This window comes from Rhododendron vialii, chromosome 12a (genome assembly GCF_030253575.1).
Source record: "Rhododendron vialii isolate Sample 1 chromosome 12a, ASM3025357v1".
Taxonomy (NCBI): Eukaryota; Viridiplantae; Streptophyta; class Magnoliopsida; order Ericales; family Ericaceae; genus Rhododendron; species Rhododendron vialii.
In genome coordinates, this window is record NC_080568.1 from 10,376,610 (window position 1) to 10,402,413 (window position 25,804).

The window sequence follows — 25,804 nt, forward strand, 5'->3', positions numbered from 1 at the left end:
TGAAAGTTCAGTGAGGGATCGAAAGACTTGAGAAGTCGACTCTATCTCCTCCATCAGATGGTCCAGTGAATCACTAGAAGATTTAACGTGAGCAGAATCCTCAACACCTACAGGATTTGTTGCCGTTTTGTTCACTGAGCGAGGAGATGTGTTTAGAGCAAGGATCTTTGGAAAACTTGCAGGGATCATACCTGCTGGTGATAGGACTTGATTCCCAGAGGGATTGCCAGAAGGACTAGAGGCCACATCCTCTGCCCCTTGTCCACCTCCTTGGTTAGGACTAGTTTGGGCAATGGGGGCAATCTGAACAGGACCCTCAACTGGTCCTTTCTTTTCCAAATCCCTTTCGATTGGTGCTGATGGAACCTCCAAATTAGGTACATTTGCCACCCGTGGAGAAATCATTTCCTCCCTACCGTCGCCCTGTTGGTTTAGATCAATCTTCTGAGTTTGTTGGGGATTGGGGTCAACAGTGGTCTTCCGTCCTGGTACAGCATTGACCACATCTGTTGCAGGCTGAGTTGTTGTGACAATGGGTTGTCGAATGCATTGTACACCAAGCTCAGCAACATTTGGCATCAGAACCGAGCCCTCACAAACCTGCATAAAAGGACTGTCATCCTGCAGCAAGGGATTTTCTTGGTGTAACAGTTGTTCCTGTAACTCTGGCAACCAATCAGCCTGACCCAAAGGGTCTGATACTGCTGTATCAAAAGATTCATATTGATCGATTGCCAATTCGGTGTCAATTGTCTCTCCTGCTGAAAAGGAGGATTTCTGAACTTGAGAGGATTTTGAAGAATGTTCTTCTTCTTTTTCCATTTCTTCAAAGGCATCAACAATTTTGGTTCCCTTGCCTTTCTGTAAAAGAAAGAAAATGAGAATAGAAAGGCTTTTGAAAAGACAATAAGGGAAAAGAGAAGATAAGAATGTACCCTTGGAGCCAACTCTTTGTCACTCGAGCTTTATTTTTTGGTGGGTTTTCTTGTTGATTGCTTTGTGGGGGTAGATACTTCACCAACTTGTCTTTTAGATCTATCAATAGTAGGACTTTTAGAAACCTTTTGGCTCACACCTGATGTGATTTTGAGAGTCCGCGTCCGTGGTCTGGTTTCGGAGTCCTTAATCGATTCAGCTTTCCTTTTCCTAGTATTCCCACTTGGCACAGATGATATGGGAACTGCTCCTGCATGAGGCACAATGGCCTTAGAAGGTTCATCAGGCAGTCGAGCTGTTATCTCTGTCAAGGAAACAATATCTCAATGATTAGTAGAAGCATGACTAATTGAATTGCAATCAATGAATAGTTGTGCTTACCAGCCTTATCCTGGAGGTATTTGTATTCAGGATCAAGCCTGTATAGGCAATCTGAAAGTGGAGCACTGAAATAAAGGGCTCTCATAGTCGACCACCATTCATCAAAAGCAGGCAGGGTTACATTATTGGTCTTAAAGTCGATGAACTGAAAGGCTTTCACGCGATATTGAAAATTGCTGACCATCAAGGATATCATTTGCGAGTCCTTGGCCTTAATCGTTGGAATGCCTTGTGCGAAGGGGTGAACAAAGGGCATTGGAATGCCTTGTGCGAGGCCAAATTGTCTGGCACATTGACAAGGAGAATAATTTTCAAAACCATAGTTCCCAAAAGGAGTGTTATTTAGGGCAAAGCCAACCGGGATAAGTCTTGGAAGAAGGATGCTGGCCCAGAATAACCGTTTAGATTGAGTCATTTTCTCTGCAAGCTGGGGAGAGGCTGGAGGAATATCCTCAAAACATGGCCTTAATCGTTCGGATGCGTATTCGAATTTATCGAAGGGATAGAAAACAGGCCAATTCTTTTTGTTATCTTCATAGAAGAAGGTGAAGTACCTTTGAAAGTATGACTCCTCTGTCTGAGTCAGAAAACCTAAGAAGTATTCAGCATAACTACGGCATGCTTGTAAGGCTTCATCCGATCGAAGAGGATTATTTAGCTTCGGTTTTAGTTGGGGAAAGTATGCATACAACCAAGCTTGGAAAATCCAAAAAGGGCCACCACAAGAATCTGCTATCTTCTTATCAACAAAGGTGAATAAACCCTTATACAGGGATCCTAGAACAAATGGGGCAAGGGCCAATCTTTTTACTTGAGCCATAAAGATGGCCAAGTTAAGGTATTCTTTGGTAACCCTAAGCCCAGGAACTGCCATAAGAAATCGGCAAATCCAAAACAGATAAAATGCAACCTTCTCATGAAAACAGGGTCCAGATGCTTTGGCTTTGAAATGAATCTTAAGCCATTTCGAATAACTAACCCCAGCTGATGGAACAATGAATGGGGGATCATATGGATCAGGAGAAAGTAGGGCATTTACCTCACGGCCTAAGGAAGGGAGGCCAGTCAAATGAGAGATATCCAAAATTGTCGGAGACAATAAGCCACAATGTAGAACTAGGGCATTGGATGATTTGGACCAGAAACAGGCGGCAGCAGCTAAGAGTTCAGGATTCATGTCCAAAGGGAATTGTGAGAGCTCGATTGTCTCACAAATCCCCATTGTTTTCCAATCCTCAAAAAGAAACTTCATCATGCGCCTTACCCAGTCTACCCATCCCATTTCGACGGTATAAGGCCAAGAACGAAGGCAGGTGTTCTTATCCCAGCCTGACCATTCCAGCGATGGAAGCTGTAGGAGGAGTGGGTCACGTTCTCCCACTGGATAAACTTCTGGAAAGCCATCCGGAAGAGCTGACGAGAAAACTGGACCCAATTTACAGTGAGAACTGACGTTATCGTCAGGAATCAGGACTTGGGTGCTCTGATTAACCCCATTTCGGTACGACTCAGGGAATCGGAAGGAATCCTCCACCGCTGACTCGGTAGCCGGATCTTCAACTGGGTCACTGACAATCTGTAGTTTGGATTTCGGTGCCATTTGAGAGCTACTCTAGGGTTTGAAAGTTGTTTCAGAATTTTATGCGAAAAGAAGCTCGAAATCGTGCCCTAAAATTTGAAGCGTTCTGCCTTATATAGGTGGTAAGTTACTAACAGAAATATTTACCAAAGTTAATATTTAACTCAGGTAAATAGGGGGGCATTGTTTACACCATAATTTGGTATTTAGTCTAATATGATCGATTGGGTCAAAACGTTACACGTGTTAGACTGATTAAACAAAATGTAGTATGAAGCCTGTTAAGGAAAAATCAAGTGGACTGATCGACGGTTGATATTCGACTGAACACGTTTCAGAATATGCATCACACACAGATCGTGGGCATGACAATTAATGCAAGCAGGCAGTTGGAGTAATTACCACATTGGGAACATGTGAGATCGTGGAGAAGTAACCGCCTCGTGCAGATAGTGGAGCAAGAATAGGGAGCATGGAGCCACTTAATTCAAATCGGAGGAGGGAATTCCATATGATTTGAATTTCAAGTTGATGACAGCCTATAAATACAAGAATAGAAGACATTTAGAACCCCCAATCAATCGCCAAAAGGCTTCTACTTTTATCTGTACTTTACATTTCTTGCTCTAGGAGTAGCTTGTAATTTAACCGTCTGTTCGATTGTGTTTTCATAGTCGATTGACTTCTACACCGAGGAATAATAAAGTCCATTTTGTTGTTCTTCTTTCATCTCCATTTCACTTCATTCAGTTTGCTTCCAGAGAAGTCTTGAAATACGGCAAGGAACCAAACTCCACCATCACAAACACCCACATTTCCAGCACACTCAACAACTCTTAATCGATTCGTCGACTGCAAGTAAAAATAGACAAACACTAGTTCAATCTGGAAGATGGAAAACCTGCGGCACTTGTACTTGAACGAGAGTTATCGATGTAGATTTCCAGCTCAACCTTCTCACACTTATTTAAAGAACCTCCAGACATTATGGGGAGTCTTTATAGATGAGGAGAGTCCGGTTAAGGATGGACTACACACTTTGACCAATCTCAAAAAATTGGGGTTGGCAAGTCGGTTAATGTCATCTGACAAACTGGAAATGCAGTCACAACTGGAAGCAGTGGTTGACTGGGTTCAGAAACTGGACGAACTTGAGTCCTTGAGGCTCAAATCATACAATGAAGAAGGGAAGCCTTGGGATCTACCCTTGAAGTCTTTGGCAAGCCTCTCTAATCTCTCCAGTATGTACTTGCTAGGGAGGATAGAAAACAAATTCATTTCGTCCGGATTGCCTCAAGGTCTAACGTACTTTACCTTGTCTGGTTCAGGTTTAACGAGTGACCCAATGCACGTATTAAGAAGCCTTTGTAACCTTAAATTTCTCCGATTACTCTCTGGATCTTTTGAAGGGAAGATAATGCTTTGCTCTTCAGGAGGCTTCCTTCAGCTTCAGGTACTTAAGCTTTGGAAGCTGGAGGAACTCGAGGAAAAGGTGGTGGAGGAAGGAGCACTGCCGGAACTTAGAGACTTGGAGATCAGATCCTGTGTAAGTTGTAAGGCCATTCCCAAGGGATTGCAAAACGTGAGCACTCTCACGGAATTGAAGCTGTCAAAGATGTCCGATGAGTTCATGAACAATGTCGATCGTGCGCAAGTCCATTACGCTATCAAGGAAGATTGATTATGCTTTTGTATGCCCAACAAGACTCTAGCTTTATTATAAGTTTAGACACCCTAATCTGGACTTCCAGATTAGTTTACTTCCAGTATTTGATTCCCCCGATGATGAATTGGATCAAGAACACCCCTGGAATGATAAGTATTTGAGTTTTGAGTGTTTGACACCCTTTTAAAACCCTTGAACCTAGCCTAAGCAACTTCAAAAGCCTTCACTGGCGCGCGAGGGTCTCAAACCCGCGCGCACCGGTCAAACTGCCAGGTGGTGGTCAACAGTCAAAGCTTGACCGTTGACCATCGCACGCCACGGCGCAACCATCGCGCGCCAGACTGACTCCCACACGCGACGGACCAAGCCTGTCCCTATCACCTTTATTGGTTGGTAAGCTTAACCACCAAGTAAACCTCAGCCAGCCTCGTGGACTGGTTGAGCCCCTCTTTTTGCACCAGATTCACCTCCATCTCCTCCTATATATATCCCCCCATGGTTGTTCTTTCAAAGGGTTACCAAATTTTAGGTCCAAAGAAGGATTACACACTCCATCCTCCATACAAACTCTAATTCCAAGCACCAAGCTTCTTGTTCTTTACTTCTACAGATCAAAAGGCTTCCATCTTCCAAACCTCAAACACATCAAAGCTCAACTTTGTTTCAAACTCAATTTAGGTATAGCATATCTACTGTTTTCTGTTCTGATCCTTGAGGGGGGCTGGCGGGGCCAAGACTGGTAATCAATACCTGTCCTGATTCTAAAGCTGGCAGGGTTTCAAAAACTGTTGTGGTAGGAACCAGCGCGCAATGGTCCCAGTCTCGCGCGCGACACTTTGTGGCCGCACGCGCAGGACCGCGTGGGGATTGGTTTTCTACTATTTTATGTTTTTTTGTTTATATAGATCACTCTGCAATCATGATAAAACCAGTTTACTGCTTTCCTTAGATCAAACTGCTAGTTTGTAGTGCATTTCTGTTGTTATGGAATGCCCCTGGGACCTTTCTGAATATGTCTCAGAACCCAAAAACGTGTAAATCAAGCACTGGTGTGGTTTAGACCCTCGCGCACCAAAGCGCATCCCTCGCGCGCCAAAGCGCCATACCCGCGCGCTAGTCTGCCTCTGACTAGTGGCTGGCCTTGCACGGGTAGCTTGGCTTTAGGCCATTATTTTTGTCCCTACACTGTTTATGGGTTATTTTGTTAATCTGTAGGGTTTTTTCAGCCTTTAAACTGCTTAGAATTGCCTATCAACTGCAATATAGACTGTTTTATTTGTCCTGGGTGTGCACTGGTCCTTCCAGAGCCCAGAAGGTTTGAGAATAAGAGCTGTGGATCTGAGCTCACTGGCGCGCACGTGTCTTGGAGTTGTGCGCGCAGGAGTGAACAACATGCAGTGACTTGTTCAGTGCGTGCTGGTTTCTTCCTGCGCACGTCACTCCAAAATAAGGGCTTCTCAGTTTGTTTAAACTCCCACAACAGTCTGTTCTCATCCTATACTAACTGCTCATCCACGCTATCATTCACATCTTGTAAGTTGTTACAGCTTTAATCCCCATTAAATTGTTCCCCGCCCCTAATTGGCTAAAGAATTGATTAATCAAACAAAATCGCAAATATTTTCGCAAATGCCTAAGTAGAGACCGATCTCCGAATTGGGCGAGAGGGGTGCCTTAAAATCCTTCCCCTCTCGTAACCTGGCTCCCGAACCTAGATATGGTTATGACAGATTGGTGTCTTCACCTTTTTCAAAAATCAAACAGCGCAGCGAGAGTTTCAAGTTCGGTTCCTTGGGTGTCGGACCTTTAAACCCAAGTGGCGACTATGAATTGAGCGCTTGTCTGTCAAAAAGCGCGCTCATCGATCCGCCTTTCTTAGGGCACGCTGCCCACAATGAGTAAGTTCTCCTATTTTTATTTCAGCATAATTCCGTAGTCTTTTACTCAGTTGGAAGTAATTATTTGCTGAATTCAAGCATAGAGTTGGCTTTACTGTCAATCCATTTAGCTGCTGAGTTTAAGCATTATTTTGACCCTATCAAATCGGTTAGACCCTTCCACAATGGCCTAATCAAAATTGGAAAAATTAAAGTACACCATTACCTTTTGGTTATCTATTTAAGGGATTGCTAAGATTATCAATGTAGATGTCCACAATAGCATAATCAAAATTTGCCGCATTATCTTTTCAAACTACAAATACCTAAGACTATGACTATAGAAAATAGTCTTTAGGAACAATAACTAGTTACTGATGCCATCGCAATGGTTACAGACTTGTTCATTTTGAGATTTTGAATTTTGGATTTTCTCTCTACGCACGGTTCCCAATAAATTTTCTATCAATTATTACTCTAATTTCTCTCTCTATCTCTCTCCATTCATTACCCAAAATTCAAATCCTAAAACGAACATGACCTAAAAGATGGGATCCAGACATTATGTCAGATCACGAGCCATTCCTCCTAGTGCACCCAATAGTAGGTTTTAGTTATCTGATTTGAATGAGCAAGTAATCTACAAACCGAATGCTAGTACAAGGTCATATACGGACAATGATAGGACCGGCCTAGATAGAAAAAGTGGATTTCAGTTGACATGGCCTAGGGGGACTCAGATGGCTTGCTGTCCGTTTGAGGGGCAGCACCGTGCTACCCCATCGAGTGGCCCCCTCTTCGGTCTCACTCTGATTAATTAAAAATGTTCATTTTGTAGAGCTCGTCGAGTGTAACAAGTATGCAAACAATCAGCTCGATTAGATATCATGAATTATGAAATGCCTGATCGAAATACTTTTATCTTGATTAGAACGGATTTGAAATACTAGATCAACCCCATTGAAACCCGTTATTTCTAAGTTATATATGTTCCGATCAGGCACTTAATAATATTCGATTAAGCTGATTTTCATACACTTGTTCTACTTGATGAGATCTACAAAGTGAACGTTTTCGATCCGTGAGACTGTAGTGGGCCCCACTCGATGGGGCAACACGGTGCTGCCCCTCAAAGGGACAACATGCCCCATAATTTTGGCCTAGGGTTGCAAATGAATTGAGTCGTTCGTGAACTTTTCAAGACTCAACTCGACAAAGGCTCGTTCGAGTTCGATTTGGGTACTATGAGCCGAACCTAAACCTCAATTTTGGGCTAGTTTAATAAATGAGCCAAACTTGAACCAGACAGCCTTCGGTTCGATTAGGCTCATGAACTCGGAGTATATGTACAGTATCTCATAAAATTTTGCATATAACGTTGAATATGTATAAACTTTTAAAAGTATTATAAACATAAATTTAATAGGTTTTTATAATTTTGAATATGTATGAACGTACAAAATCGATAATTTTATTTGCAATTCTAGACTTGTATAAGAACATAAGTACCTAATAATTTTGACTCATTAAGGCTTGAGAACAGGTTCGAGTTCAACTCAAACCTAAGAAAGCTTGGCTCGTTAAATTTTCATTGAGCTCAAGCTCGGCTTGAATTCGCTTAAAAACTTAATGAACGAACCTCAACATTCTAAAGCTTGGCTCGACTCGGCTTGTTTGCAACCGAATGGCCTAACACTGACCGGCCTAGTCATTCTTAACATGATGCTTGTTAATTGAAGAAGCAAGTAATTTTTTCAAGGGGATTTAATGTTTTTATTATAAGGTGCAAGTCATATTCAAGGAATTCACTGGTGGGTAAAATGGTCTGAATGAGATATCATTCCATGGATATGTAATTGTTCTTCCTCTTTCCACGACCCGGACTGATTCCCAATTTTCATTTCAAGTTCAGATAACTATTTTCCCATTATACCACTAAAATATTATTTCGCCTTGGTATTACTTGTAGAACCGGTTCAGAAGATGTGCATGTATATATATATATATATATATATATATAGAGAGAGAGAGAGAGAGAGAGAGAGAGAGAGAGAGAGAGAGAGAGTCCCATTTTAATGAGGGATCTCTTACTTAGTTTAAGTGCAAATCTCATAGATCCCAATCGAATTTCGATGATCCGAGCCGCTCAATGTGATCAGAACGTGATTTTAAGGGTCCACGCGAGAAATCATCAAAAAAAATGACCGGGAAGGGCTTCATCCAAACAGTTTTCATTGAACGATTAAAAAAAACTGCTCGGATGAAGCCCTTCTCGGTCATTTTTTTGGCTTATTTCTCGCGAGGACCCTAAAAATCACGTTCTGCACACATTGAACGGTTCGGATTTTCAAAATTTGATCGAAAAATAAAAGTCCTGCATTTTAACAAAGTGAGGGATCCCTCTCTTGATCCGCGGTGATATATATATCTATACAGTCATTTTCAAATAAGGTGATCCTTATTTTAACTAAAATAAGGATCTCTCCATTTCTTCCATTTTCCGTTTGAATTTTGATGATCCAAACCGCTCAATGTGTTCAGAACGTGATTTTAAAGGTATCCGCGAGGAATCGGCAAAAAAAAAGACCGGGAAGGTCTTCATCCGAGCAGTTTTAATTTGAACCGTTTGATAAAAAATAAACAAAAACTGCTCGGATGAAACCTTTGCCGATCTTTTTTTTTTTGTTGATTTCTCGCGTGTACCCTTAAAATCACGCTCTGAACACATTGAGCAGCTCGAATCATCCAAATTCGATCGGGAAAGGGAGGTCCTTATTTTATTAAGTTAAGGTGGTCCTTAGGAGAAGGGGACTCTATATATATATATATATATATATATATCCAGCATCCTTTGTAAACCGGTAAACCATTCATGTACTATTTTAATTCAGTAATTGAATTACAGTTCCAGTAATTACTTTTTGTTCTTACTTTTGTTCATAATAAGTTATTCTATACTTATTAAGTATAGAATAACTGGGATAGAAGAGTATATTCAGAACTCTAATAACTTTGTAAAAGAGTATCTAAAATATCTCTGAGTTAACTATTGAGAGCAAGTAAGCAATCAACTCTGTAATTGCCTCTAATTGCCTCTGCTTACTACATTACTCTTGGATCCTTTTATAGACTAAGGTCCCGAGTATTACAAATAGTACTAGCATGTGACTTTTCCCCTTTCGTTGGAAAAATGATGACTAAAGTAGGTGACTAGTCCTGCTTTCGGTGCTGGTAGGACCAGAAGTGGAAATAATTGGTTGCTGTTGCTGCTTTCGGTGCAGATAGTCAAAAGTAATAATTGACTGCTGACTGTTGGTGCTTTCGGTGGAAAATGAAGCAATAATTGACTGCTGAATAATTGACTATGCCATTTTGTTTAGGCAAATGGGTCTTGAGCATCTTGAAAAGCAGACCCATATGGGTTTTTGCAAGATGTTGCTGTGGCTGATTCTTCAGATGAATTGTCTTCTTCTTCTTGACTGGCTTGAGCAATTAATTGTTGAGCTAACATCAATAGTTGTGAACACTTGGTTTTTGACTTGGATTTTGACTGTATGAGAGAACTTGGAGTTGGACTTCCAAGTCTAATTGTAGAAAATGTTGGTGAACTTGGTTCAGGAAGAACTGACTTCTGTTTATTCGGGTGAACCTGGGTAATTGGAACTGGAGCTTTGACTGGAGTTGGGACTTTGACTGGGAATTCTTCTTTGACTTGTTCAATGATGCGATGATGCTTGTATGCACTCCATCATTTTACCAAATACTGGCGAGTAATTGTTTTGTTGTTGATGCTATATCGCCATTTGAAGATCCATGGTACCTTGTATTTTGCCATGAATAGTAGGAGAATAGGAAATTGACCAGTATGATGGTTGGTTGGGTATAAAGTGAAAAAATAGTTGACTTGATCCATAAGTTCAATTGGTAATAGTTCAGGAATGGCTCCATTTTGGTGCCACCATCTGGAGAACCAAGACGGGATTACCGATTTGAATGTGTGATCAAATGAGAGAAACCAGGAGTGGGTAAATGATTCATTTTCATGGAGGATGACTTTGAACCAAGAATCAATATAATCGTAGTAATTATATTGAATTGAGTGACCAGGAAGATTTCTGAGCAAAGATGGGTGTCCCCATTCATCAAGACTGACTATATTGTGAATGTAGAGGGAATGGTAAATGACTTTATTTGGATTGACTCTATCAGTAATAGGTTTGATTATAATTGACTTGTGGTGGAGAAGAATGTCTTTGTAAAAAAGAAGGGTTTTATCTGGGTGGGCAGGAATGAAATGCCATCCCGGAGGAAAAAAGGCTTTGACTAATTCAAGGGGGCTGTGAATATTTTTGTGGACTGGTTCTATGGAAAATAAATTGGTTGCAACTGATTTGAGAACATATTCAGTGGTGCTTGCTGGGTAAGTAAATTTTGGTTGACTTAGTTGGATAGACTGGTTTGAAGAAAAGGGATCCATTGTGGATGGTGTAATAATGTGACTAGAGGAAGGAGTGTATGCGAGTGTAGAACTGTAACTGGTCTTGGGGATTTGCCCAAGAACTTGGTACCTGTTGCCGCAATTTGCTGAAGGAAGTGCGAGCTGGTTTTTTGTAGGTAAAGTTGGATTCTTGCTTTTGTCTGTCATTGTAAGACTAAATTGGGTTGTTTGTAAGTATGATGAATAATGAATGCTACTGGAAAATGGCTTTAAATAGCTGAGAAGTACTTTTGATGAATGAGATATTATTATGATTTAAATAAAAATTCTCTGGTAAGAAAATCAGGGATAGAATTCTGATCTCCTTTAATATATTCAATATCAAAATCAAAAATACTTAAAATTGACTGCCACCTGGCAAAGATCTGTTTACTAGCTATGTTCTTAACATCTTGTTCCAGAACATATTTCGCACTTTTACAATCAATTTTGACTAAAAACTTTTGGTTTAATACATCATCTTGGAATTTTGAAATACATAAGACTAGTGCTAAAATTTCTTTTTTAATAGTACTATAATTGCTTTGTGTTTTATTCTAAAGACCAGAATGAAAACGAACAATTTGTTCAGAGGAACTAGAATTGACTTTTTGCAGGAGGATGCCACCATAACCAATATCTGAGGCATCAGTTTGGATAATTTTAAAAGAATTGACTGTAGGAATTCCTAGACATGGTAATGACTTAACATATTTTTTGACTTGCTGGACTATGGAAGTGTGTAGGGATGACCAAGGAGGGGGTTTATCCTTTAATCTTTCAAATAGTGGTTGACATGTCTTCCTAAGATCTTTATAGAATTCTGCTATGTAATTTAAAGATTCTAAAAATCTTTGCAATTGATTTTTGTCAGTAATTTTATCAGGAAATTTATCAGCAAATTGAATTGCTCTACTAATTGGTACTATGGTGGACTGATGAATATCGTATCCTAAAAACCTTATTTTAGTTTGAAATAATTTAATTTTAGGGGCAGATATGACTAAACCATTATTTTTAATGGTATTGACAAATGTATTTAAGTGTTTCCAATGTTCATCAATAGAATTGGAAAAGATGAGAACATCATCTATGTAAACAAGGATGAATTGACTGAATGGGTTAAATATTTCATTCATGATATTTTGGAATTCACTTGGTGCATTCTTTAATCCAAAAGGCATTACATTCCACTCGTAATGTCCAAAAGGTGTAGTAAATGCTGTTTTGTACCTATCATTGGGATGTAACTGGATCTGCCAAAATCCACTTTTTAAATCAAATTTCAAAAAGATGACTGCATTGCTTAATCGGTTGATTAAATCTTTTTTATTAGGTATTGGGTATCTGATCCATTCTAGAACTTCATTTAATGGTTTGTAATTAATAACTAGTCGTGGTACACCTCTTTCTTTTTCTGCATTTTTATTGACATAGAAAGCTGGACATGACCGTGGTGATTTACTTTTTTGAATGATGTTATTACTTAGTAATTCATTAATTTCTTTCTTGCAGGTTTCCATTATTTCGGGGTTCATTTGAATAGGTCTAGATTTTGTAGGAATCTGATTTTCATTAAATTCTTTTACGTATGGTAGAGTTACTATATGCTTTTTCCGGTGCCAAAAGGCACTAGGGAGGCTAGAACAAACTTCTTTTACTAGTTTTTCTTTGAATTTTTCAATTTGTTGACTAAGATTTGTATCAGTAAGATGTTGTTCAACTAATTTATATCTGATTTCATTCTGTAGGAATCTTAGTTGATTTTCTTTTTGATTTAAAGAAGGTACAGGGTAGTTTTTGATTTGCTTTAATTCACGAAATTCTGGTTTTGTTAAAAATTTAAATGTTACTTGTTGACTAAAAGGTTTAGTGGTAATTCCTTCGTGATTAGTTGTGAAAGGATAAAATAAACAAATAAAAAGTGTTCCTAAAATCACTCTATCAGTTAAGTTTTGGACTAACACAAAAGAAGTTCTAAAGCAAACTTCATCTTGACAAATATGTACTTTGGGTAATTTATAATTAATTTGCATTTTACTACCATTTGCAGAACTCAATTGTTAAGTTGTTTTGTGAAAATACATAGTAGGAACCAAACCTTCTTGTATACAATTAAGGTCTGCTCCTGTGTCAATAAGAGCACTGACTTCTATTTGGAAATCATGTACTACTAATTTAACTTTAGTATACCATTTTTGGTAGCAATCCTGGTAATTAGTATCTCCTTCATCCTGAGTCATTAACTGATTGTCAGATTCTTTTAATTTGGTAATTTCTTTTTTAATAAGATTAACTTCTTGTCTGAGATTTGGTACAGTAGTTTGTTTAATAATTTGATTTGATTCTGATTTAGTAGGGGATTGACCTGATGCTTTATGGGGACTAAATTTTGTTTTTCTCTTTGTAACTGTTGTAATTGTATTAACTTTTTTATAATATTTTTCTAGGTATTGGAAAAAATAGATTTCAGTTCTTATTTCGTTCATGAAATTTTCCCATTGACCAATTATTTTTGCTTGTCTAGATTGTGAGTATTTATTAGCATAGTCTTTTCTTTTTTGTTTATTTTCTTTTGACTTAAATTCTTTGTATAATTTATCAAAATTAATTTCAAAATCTTTATGTAAAACGAGTAAATTTTGGTCAACTATTTCTTCAAAATCTGTTTGAGTTGGAGACCCTTGGGAGGTGTCTTCATCTTCAAATTTTGACTGGGTAGAATAACAGGGTTTACTAATTTGTGAGCTTGACTCAACACCTTTTAGTTTAATGTTAGGATCAAGCAAATTTTTGTCTTTCCTAGGCTTGGTGACTGATCTGTCAATAGTAACTGAGCTATTTGACCTACTTAATTCTTTGATTCTCAGGGGAGGGTTTGCTGTTTGTTGATCAAAACTTATCATAACCGTACCATCTAGGTATTGTTGAATATAATCTAGATCAATCGTGTCATTCTGGAGTTTCTGTGGGAAACTCTCATTTTCACTAAGCCAACTAGCTAGTAACTGGATGTCATTCCAAGAAATGGTTTTGGGTACTTGAATATTGGCATTTGTACTACTTTGAATAAGGACAGTTTTGTCTTTTGGACTTTTGACTAGTGCGTGAATGTTTAAATTAGTTTTCATACATTTGTAATAAAGACGGCAAATTAATGCAATTGACTGACTTCCTTCAAGCATTTGAGTGATTGCTCCAGCAGTTTGAATATTTAATGTTAATGCTTTTAAAATATTTTTATCTTTTAAACTAAGGGGTAAATCAGGATAACAGTTAAAATAAACTGGACCATTATGTAGACTTGATTCCATTAATCCTAACAGGCTGTCACTGTAGACAGTGAATCTACTGTCCCTTAAAGACAGAAGAACAGAGGAATTTAATCCTTTTCTTGTTAATGGTTTAATGGCTACTTGTATTAATCCTACATGAATATAATTATATCCTCTATCGAGGTGGTGTTTGACTGACTGTTGACTAAGAAGAGAACATCTCTCTTCATGTTTAGTAATAGCAAAAACATGTTCTGCAGTTTTAGCTACTTGGTCAGTGCAAAAGGTATTGTTTAAAAAACTTGACTTGTAAATTTCTTTTACTGAGATTTTGGGAATATTCCAATTAGTTAATCCTGTATCTAGATCTTGATACTCATGTTCTTCTTGGTTGACTATGTCCGACAACTCAGATAAATTAGCCATTGAAGAACTGGCTGAAGAACTACATTTGAATAATCTGTTCATTGTGTTTATTCCTAAAGATTCTTCTTTTAGTAATTTATTCCTAAAGTCTTCTCTTTTAGTATTTTAATCCTAAATTACCATGATAAAGACATACCCCACTTAACACATACCCATATTCTACTGAACACATACCCTAAGTTTTTTCCCAACCCCTAACTGCCCACCTGGGACTTACTCACGGGGACTTTTACGGATTACTACAGGGTGGCTCAAAGTGGGTGGCCAGTGCAAGGTGCTCTACCGAAGGCAACTAGAATTAATCTACCAATTGAAAATACAGCAGGAATAAAAGAACTAAACGAAAGATCAAGAGGAACAAATCAACTTACAGTTTACTCAGTGTTTAATCCTTCAACAATTTTCTACTTGGCTCTGATACCAAAAGGGGGCGGAAGCACAGACACAGTAGAGGAACATGAGTATTATCAGAGTAGGGGAGAGATACAGAGTGGGAGGTGATCCAAAAGGGAGAGGTGACTGAGATATTTATAGAAAGTGACTAAAGAAATCAATCAGTTAATCAACAATAGTAAAAGGAAAAGTTTGAATAAAACTGGGTGAATAGTACTGTGAACAGTAATGAATAGTAGTTAACAGTAATGAATAGTAGTTTAGATGAATAGTGCAATTGAGTATAGAATAACTTAATATGAACAAAAGTAAGAACAGAAGTAATTACTGGAACTGTAATTCAATTGCTGAATTAAAACAGTACATGAATGGTTTACCGGTTTACAATGGAAGCTGGAGTAGATTGATACTCAGCGATTAACTGGGATAGAAGAGTATATTCAGAACTCTAATAACTTTGTAGAAAAGTATCTAAAATATCTCTGAGTTACTTGAGAGCAAGTATGCAACTAACTTTGTAATTGCCTCTGCTTACTACATTACTCTTGGATCCTTTTATAGACTAAGGTCCCGAGTATTACAAATAGTACTAGCATGTGACTTTTCCCTTTCGGTGGAAAAATGATGACTAAAGTAGGTGACTAGCCTTGCTTTCGGTGCTGGTAGAACCAAAAGTAGAAATAATTGATGACTATTGCTGCTTTCGGTGCAAATGGCCAAAAGCAATTGTTGACTATTGACAATTGGTGGAGAATGGCCAATAAGGAATAATTGGCTGCTGACTAGGACTCCATCATGTTGTCCAAATTCTGTAATTCTTCATTGGAAAGATTATCCCAATAATCTTGCCCATCGTCTTCATTATTGATGTCTGGGCCGGATTCGAGATCATCTTCAGACATTGGGTTCATATTGTGATCCCAATAGAATTTGTAGTCTTTGACTAGATTTTGGAATTTTGTATAAAAAATGAATGGAATTTCTTGGAGAGGATCAGTAGACTTGATTTTTTGAATAAGATCTTCACAAATTAAATGGTACTTGCCTTCTTGGAAATAATCTTCATTTCCAAGATTGCTTGCAATTGACTTGGCCCTGTGATGTTTGATTTGTGCTCTAATAGGAGCAGAACACGGCCACGGGCATTCATCTTCAATAAGATCAATAGGTGCTTGTAATCTGCTGAAAGGCCAATTAGCGGAGAGATACATGATATGTTGTGCTAGTATCACATTCCCTGTGTTGGTCCATTCGGGCATTTTACTAGAGATTAGAACCTGGCATTTCATTGCCCTATGTTTATTGAAAACATTGTTGACACATATGGCTAACTTTCTCGTGACTCGGTCTGTTTGGTCTGGGTCGGTAAAAATGAGTTGCTTAAGAAAACCATGGTCTAATAGGGTCATTGGGCTAATTTGAATGTCTTGGCCTTTGTATGGAAGGACAAGGTCTTGGAAGTGTTACATATGGATGCAGGCTTGGGGAATGCTAAATATTAACTGGCAGGGACAATCATACCTTTCTAAAGGTATTTCTAAACATAGAGGATTAGTTATGGGGCAGGTAACTCGGTCTTGGTTTTCATTATAGTGAGTTTCCCAAGTGATTGATAATCCTGGGGTTGGTTGACTGGCTAATTTAGTAAGGGTTTCAAATAGGAATTCTTGAAAATGGTGACCAGATTGCCTGGCCAAATGTTGAATGTGGCTGACTACATCTAATGGTAGTGACTTGGGGAGTAGGGATTGGGATTGTGGTAAAGCTAGGGTTTTGAAAGCTTTTTCTTGAAAAGTTTCAAATACACTTACGCTTTCACCATCATCCAGTAGGGATGACTGCACATGTACACCTTTACTACCATCCAGTGGGGATGATAGTTTTTTCACTTCTTTTACCAGTGGGATAAAAGAGGTCTTCTTGGCTTCAAGTGACTGATTCTTCAATGCAGTGAGTTCTGCTTTGAGCTGATTATTTTCAGTTGACTGTTGGTAATACCTGCAGTTTAAATCAAAATATTTGCAAGCCATTGAATCACAATGCTTACAAGAAGGGAGGTTAGTAGATGAACTAGTGCTGGCTAAAGATGGGTTAATTGAAACTCCACCAAGAGAACTAGGGAAAACAACTCCACTAGTTTGCTGATTAAAATAAATACTTAAACAATTTAAGCTGTCTAATAATCTACGGTGATCCCCTCTCGTATTCCAGAGATTATCCAGAAGACATTGTTAGGTTTCATCCATGCTTTCTAAGTAATTTAGCTTCCTAAATTTTGTGCTGGCTCCTTCAGGAAATACTGGCAGAAGGATTTTCCCAAAGGGAATTGTTTTCTGTTGACTTTGAGCCATCTGTAAAAGAATCAAATGAATCATTAGGAGGATAAATAGAGCAATTTTGTAATTGACTTAATTCATTTTTGTCTGGTGTTGATAAAAATTCAAAAGTGACTTGTTGATTATGAGACATGATGTTGTTACTAGTAACTGTGGATGGATAGAGTAAATAAATGAAGGGCATTCCTAAAATTACTTTGTCAGTTAAATTTTTTACTAAAACAAAAGAGGTTTTGAAACCAATTTTATTTTGGCAAATATTGACTTCGGGTAATTTGTATTTAATTATCATTTTACTTCCATTTGCAGAACTTAATCGTTCAATTGTTTCTTGATAATATTTAACAGGTATCAAACTTTCTTGAATACAATTTAAATCTGCTCCTGTATCAATGAGAGCAGTGACTTGTAATTTATAATCGCCTATTATTAATTTAATACGGGCATGCCATTTCTGTATGTTTATTTGATTGATTATGTTTAATCTGTGACTATTTTGGTTGATGTTTGGGTGGTCAATATTTTGATCATCATTTGGGTCGTCAATATCTTGATTTTGGCTGGGATTTTGGTCTTGACTATCATCTTCGAAGATTTCTTCAGAAGATGAACTGTCTTTCTTTTTTTTTTTGTGGAATTTGTTAGTTAGTGCTAATGTTGGAAGTTGGTTTTTAATCTTTATAATTTCTATTTTAATAAGTTTTATTTCATGCTGTAAATCATGCAGAGTGACTTCTTTATTAATTTTATTAAAACGTTCTATAGTAGCATTGAGGCTTACTGTTGGTTTATTGTATTGGGGTTGTTTCCCTTGTTGTATCAAGAACTGTTTGAGTTTTTTAATATATTGTTGTTTTAATTCTAAATCATCTATTCTGCTGATTAGATCAATTAATAATTCTTCTTCTGGTAATTCCTTAGTAAGTACATTTAATTTTTTACAACAATTATCAGTACAACCAATTTTAACTTGATATTCACTTGAACTATCACTAAGGGAATGGTAATCAGAGGATGTACTAATATCTTCTTCATTGTCAGAATTGTCCAGATTTGCAATTCTGAAAATCTCCAAGAAATGTTGTTTATCAGTATCAGATATATTAAGTTGACTGATTTGGCTTGGACTTTACATTCGGTTTTGTAATGTCCCTTTTTACCACAGTTATAACACGTAATGTTACTTTTGTCATCATTCTTCTTTTTATTCTTTTGATTCTTGGGTTTTTTGTAATATTTTTCTTTGGATGATTTGGGTTTACTATTTTTTGAGTATCGGTGACTTTTCTTATTGTAGGTTGGTTTAGTATGGTGTTTGGGTTTCCTTCGTGATGGTGCTATTGGCGGTAGACCATATTGTTCATAAAAGTTTCCTAACTCATACTTGGCTTTATTTTTATCTTTTTGGGCTTGTTTACTAATTTTCATATCAATGCACATTCTTAGACCTTCTTTTTGAATGGTACTAATAATGTCACCGTATGTTAATTTATCATATTCAATGACGCCTGTTGGTTGACTAAGAACATCTCTTATTTTGTGAGCAAATAAATTAGGAAGTCCGTTAATAAATTTTTCTTTCTAAAATGATTTTGTACAATCATCTCTAAGCATGACTCTAGATGTAAAAACATCTTTGTACCACCTAAAATCACTTAATGTTGGACAATGCAAATTACTTAGTTGATCATGTATTCTAGAAGTAATATTACTAGGTTGTCCAATAAAATGTTTAATGATGGTATAAATTAAAGTATTTATTCCATCTGGTGCTCCCATTCCAATTTCATTGTCAAAAATTGGGAGACCATTTTCATCCAGTTGGACAGCATGTTTAATTTTTTCTCGTGACTCATGGGTGAGATATTTATCCCACCATGCTTTTAACATTCCAGTGAAACCAGAAATTAGTAGATCAACTATTTGTAGTTGATTAAGATCTGTATTACTTAAGTAGCTGTTAGCAGCCATTGACATGTGGTTTAATTTTTCTAATATTTGGTGTTCACTCAAGCCATCAATATTCCATTCATATAATTTATTAGAAGAAACAGAAAATTGATTGGATAGATTATTTTCCTCATATTGTAAATCAGGAGGAGTTGGTCTAGAGTACCAATTTTTGGTAAGAGTGGTATGATTAGTTGAGGGATTAATAAGACGGTTGATTCCTTGACTGGAAAACTGGTTTTGGAGTTGTGTGATTTCTTCATCAGAAGAAGATTCTTCTTTTTGACTAAAAGTACTAGTGTCACAATTTTTTTTGATCGTAGAAACTTGGGGTGACTCTTGTTCAGATTTAATGGTTAATTTTGTTAGTATGTCATCAATCATTTGAATATTTTGATTCTGGTTGATGTTAATTTTTTCTCTCTTTTCTGGAAGACGTATAAGGGGTGTTTCTATTTGTTTACTAGAGGATGGGAAACTGCAAAAAGATCTTTCATCAATTTTGGTTTCTATTTTATCTAATTGGTTACCTATGATTTTTAGACATTGATTGGTGTAATTAATTTGTTGAACAATTTGTTTACATTCTATTCTTTCACTGAGTAATTTGAATGGAGATGCAGTAATAGATGTATTTTTGTAATCAATAATAATGGGTTCTAATGGAGGATGACTAGAGTTTGTAGTGGTGTTATCTGATTTTCTCCATCTCGTTTTTGTAATGGTGTTGACTTTTTTATAAAAATCTTCTAAGTATTTGAAAAAGTAGATTTCAGTCCTTGTATTTTTCATGAAATCTTCCCATTGAGTAATTATTTTTGCTTGTCTAGATTGTGAGTATTTATTAGCATAGTTTTTTCTTTTTGTTTATTTTCTTTCGACTTAAATTCTTTGTATAATTTAGCAAAATTAATTTCAAAGTCTTTGTGTAAAACAAGTAGAATTGGGTGTGTAGAGTAACTAGGTTTACTAACTTATGATCTAAATTTGTGAGATTCTTTTACTGGGATTTTGGAAATATTCCAATTAGTTAATCCTGTATCTAGATCTTGATATTCATGTTCTTTTTGGTTGACTATGTCCGACAACTCAGATAAATTAGCCATTGAAGAACTACACTTGAATAATCTGTTCATTATGTTTATTCCTAAAGATTCTTCTTTTAGTAATTTACTCTTAAAGTCTTCTTTTTTAGTATTTTAATCCTAAATTACCCTGATAAAGACATATCCCACTTAACACATACCCATAACTTACTGAACACATACCCTAAGTTTTTTCCCAACCCCTAACTGCCCACCTGGGACTTGCTCACGGGGACTTTTACGGATTACTACAGGGTGGCTCAAAGTGGGTGGCCAGTGCAAGGTGCTCGACCGAAGGCAACTATAATTGAATTACAGTTCCAGTAATTACTTTTGGTTCATACTTTTGTTCATATTAAGTTATTCTATACTCAATTACAAGTTCTAGTTAACTACTATTCATTACTGTTCACAGTACTATTCACCCACGGATTTACTATTCATAATTGATTCCTTTTTAAACGTTTTATTCAAACTTTTGCTTTTACTATTGTTCACCTCCCACTCTGTATCTCTCCTCTACTGTGATAATACCCATGTTCCTCTACTGTGTTTGTGCTTCCGCCCCTTCTTGGTATCAGAGCCAAGTAGGAAATTGTTGAAGGATTAATCACTGAGTAAACTGTAAGTTGATTTGTTCCTCTTGATCTTTCGTTTAGTTCTTTTATTCCTGCTGTATTTTCAATTGGTAGATTAATTCTAGTTGCCTTCGGTCGAGCACCTTGCACTGGCCACCCACTTTGAGCCACCCTGTAGTAATCCGTAAAAGTCCCCGTGAGTAAGTCCCAGGTGGGCAGTTAGGGGTTGGGAAAAAACTTAGGGTATGTGTTCAGTAGGCTATGGGTATGTGTTAAGTGGGGTATGTCTTTATCATGGTAATTTAGGAAAAAAATACTAAAAGAGAAGACTTTAAAAGTAAATTACTAAAAGAAGAATCTTTAGGAATAAACACAATGAACAAATTATTCAAGTGTAGTTCTTCAGCCAGTTCTTCAATGGCTAATTTATCTGAGTTGTCGGACATAGTCAACCAAGAAGGACATGAGTATCAAGATCTAGATACAGGATTAACTAATTGGAATATTCCCACAATCCCAGTAAAAGAAATTTACAAGTCAAGTTTTTTAAACAATACCTTTTGCACTGACCAAGTAGCTAAAACTGCAGAACATGTTTTTGCTATTACTAAACATGAAGAGAGATGTTCTCTTCTTAGTCAACAGTCAGTCAAACACCACCTCGATAGAGGATATAATTATATTCATGTGGGATTAATACAAGTAGCCATTAAACCATTAACAAGAAAATGATTAAATTTCTCTGTTCTTCTGTCTTTAAGGGACAGTAGATTCGCTGTCTACAGTGACAGCCTGTTAGGATTAATGGAATCAAGTCTACATAATGGTCCAGTTTATTTTAACTGTTATTCTTATTTACCCCTTAGTTTAAAAGATAAAAATATTTTAAAAGCATTAACATTAAATATTCAAACTGCTGGAGCAATCACTCAAATGCTTGAAGGAAGTCAGTCAATTGCATTAATTTACCGTCTTTATTACAAATGTATGAAAACTAATTTAAACATTCACGCACTAGTCAAAAGTCCAAAAGACAAAACTGTCCTTATTCAAAGTAGTACAAATGCCAATATTCAAGTACCCAAAACCATTTCTTGGAATGACATCCAGTTACCAGCTAGTTGGCTTAGTGAAAATGAGAGTTTTCCACAGAAACTCCAGAATGACACGATTGATCTAGATTATATTCAACAATACCTAGATGGTACGGTTAGGATAAGTTTTGATCAACAAAGAGCAAACCCTCCCCTGAGAATCAAAGAATTAAGTAGGTCAAATAGCTCAGTTACTATTGACAGATCAGTCACCAAGCCTAGAAAAGACAAAAATTTGCTTGATCCTAACATTAAACTAAAAGGTGTTGAGTCAAGCTCACAAATTAGTAAACCCTGTTATTCTACCCAGTCAAAATTTGAAGATGAAGACACCTCCCAAGGGTCTACAACTCAAACAGATTTTGAAGAAATAGTTGACCAAAGTTTACTCGTTTTACATAAAGATTTTGAAATTAATTTTGATAAATTATACAAAGAATTTAAGTCAAAAGAAAATAAACAAAAAAGAAAAGACTATGCTAATAAATACTCACAATCTAGACAAGCAAAAATAATTGGTCAATGGAAAAATTTCATGAACGAAATAAGAACTGAAATCTATTTTTTTCAATACCTAGAAAAATATTATAAAAAAGTTAATACAATTACAACAGTTACAAAGAGAAAAACAAAATTTAGTCCCCATAAAGCATCAGGTCAATCCCCTACTAAATCAGAATCAAATCAAATTATTAAACAAACTACTGTACCAAATCTCAGACAAGAAGTTAATCTTATTAAAAAAGAAATTACCAAATTAAAAGAATCTGACAATCAGTTAATGACTCAGGATGAAGGAGATACTAATTACCAGGATTGCTACCAAAAATGGTATACTAAAGTTAAATTAGTAGTACATGATTTCCAAATAGAAGTCAGTGCTCTTATTGACACAGGAGCAGACCTTAATTGTATACAAGAAGGTTTGGTTCCTACTATGTATTTTCACAAAACAACTGAACAATTGAGTTCTGCAAATAGTAGTAAAATGCAAATTAATTATAAATTACCCAAAGTACATATTTGTCAAGATGAAGTTTGCTTTAGAACTTCTTTTGTGTTAGTCCAAGACTTAACTGATAGGGTGATTTTAGGAACACCTTTTATTTGTTTACTTTATCCTTTCACAACTAATCACGAAGGAATTACCACTAAACCTTTTAGTCAACAAGTAACATTTAAATTTTTAACAAAACCAGAATTTCGTGAATTAAAGCAAATCAAAAACTACCCTGTACCTTCTTTAAATTAAAAAGAAAATCAACTAAGATTCCTACAGAATGAAATCAGATATAAATTAGTTGAACAACATCTTACTGATACAAATCTTAGTCAACAAATTGAAAAATTCAAAGAAAAACTAGTAAAAGAAGTTTGTTCTAGCCTCCCTAGTGCCTTTTGGCACCGAAAAAAGCATATAGTAACTCTACCATACGTAAAAGAATTTAATGAAAATCAGATTCCTACAAAATCTAGACCTATTCAAATGAACCCCGAAGTAATGGAAACCTGCAAGAAAGAAATTAATGAATTACTAAGTAATAACATCATTCAAAAAAGTAAATCACCACGGTCATGTCCAGCTTTCTATGTCAATAAAAATGCAGAAAAAGAAAGAGGTGTACCACGACTAGTTATTAATTACAAACCATTAAATGAAGTTCTAGAATGGATCAGATACCCAATACCTAATAAAAAAGATTTAATCAACCGATTAAGCAATGCAGTCATCTTTTCGAAATTTGATTTAAAAAGTGAATTTTGGCAGATTTAGTTACATCCCAATAATAGGTACAAAACAGCATTTACTATACCTTTTGGACATTACGAGTGGAATGTAATGCCTTTTGGATTAAAGAATGCACCAAGTAAATTCCAAAATATCATGAATGAAATATTTAACCCATTCAGTCAATTCATCCTTGTTTACATAGATGATGTTCTCATCTTTTCCAATTCTATTGATGAACATTGGAAGCATTTAAATACATTTGTCAAAACTATTAAAAATAATGGTTTAGTCATATCTGCCCCTAAAATTAAATTATTTCAAACTAAAATAAGATTTTTAGGATACGATATCCATCAGTCCACCATAGTACCAATTAGTAGAGCAATTCAATTTGCTGATAAATTTCCTGATGAAATTACTGACAAAAATCAATTGCAAAGATTTTTAGAATCTTTAAATTACATAGCAGAATTCTATAAAGATCTTAGGAAAACATGTCAACTCCTATTTGAAAGATTAAAAGACAAGCCCCCTCCCTGGTCATCCCTACACACTTCTATAGTCCAGCAAGTCAAAAAATATGTCAAGACATCACCATGTCTAGGTATTCCTACAGTCAATTCTTTTAAAGTTATCCAAACTGATGCCTCAGATATTGATTATGGTGGTATCCTCCTCCAAAAAGTCAATTCTAGTTCCCCTGAACAAATTGTTCGTTTTCATTCTGGTCTTTGGAATAAAACACAAAGCAATTATAGTACTATTAAAAAAGAAATTTTAGCACTAGTCTTATGTATTTCAAAATTTCAAGATGATGTATTAAACCAAAAGTTTTTAGTCAAAATTGATTGTAAAAGTGCGAAATATGTTATGGAACAAGATGTTAAGAACATAGCTAGTAAACAGATCTTTGCCAGGTGGCAGTCAATTTTAAGTATTTTTTATTTTGATATTGAATATATTAAAGGAGATCAGAATTCTATCCCTGATTTTCTTACCAAAGAATTTTTATTTAAATCATAATAATATCTCATTCATCAAAAGTACTTCTCAGCTATTTAAAGCCATTTCCCAGCGGCATTCATTATTCATCATACTTACAAACAACCCAATTTAGTCTTACAATGACAGACAAAAGCAAGAATCCAGCTTTACCTACAAAAAACCAGCTCGCACTTCCTCCAGCAAATTGCGGCAACAGGTACCAAGTTCTTGGGCAAATCCCCAAGACCAGTTACAGTTCTACACTCGCATACACTCCTTCCTCTAGTCACACTATTACACCATCCACAATGGATCTCTTTTCTTCAAACCAGTCTATCCAACTAAGTCAACCAAAATTTACTTACCCAGCAAGCACCACTGAATATGTTCTCAAATCAGTTGCAACCAATTTATTTTCCATAGAACCAGTCCACAAAAATATTCACAGCCCCCTTGAATTAGTCAAAGCCTTTTTTCCTCCGGGATGGCATTTCATTCCTGCCCACCCAGATAAAACCCTTCTTTTTTACAAAGACATTCTTCTCCACCACAAGTCAATTATAATCAAACCTATTACTGATAGAGTCAATCCAAATAAAGTCATTTACCATTCCCTCTACATTCACAATATAGTCAGTCTTGATGAATAGGGACACCCATCTTTGCTCAGAAATCTTCCTGGTCACTCAATTCAATATAATTACTACGATTATATTGATTCTTGGTTCAAAGTCATCCTCCATGAAAATGAATCATTTATCCACTCCTGGTTTCTCTCATTTGATCACATATTCAAATCGGTAATCCCGTCTTGGTTCTCCAGATGGTGGCACCAAAATGGAGCCATTCCTGAACTATTACCAATTGAACTTATGGATCAAGTCAACTATTTTTCCACTTTATACCCAACCAACCATCATACTGGTCAATTTCCTATTCTCTTACTATTCATGGCAAAATACAAGGTACCATGGATCTTCAAATGGCGATACAGCATCAACAACAAAACAGTTACTCGCCAGTATTTGGTAAAAT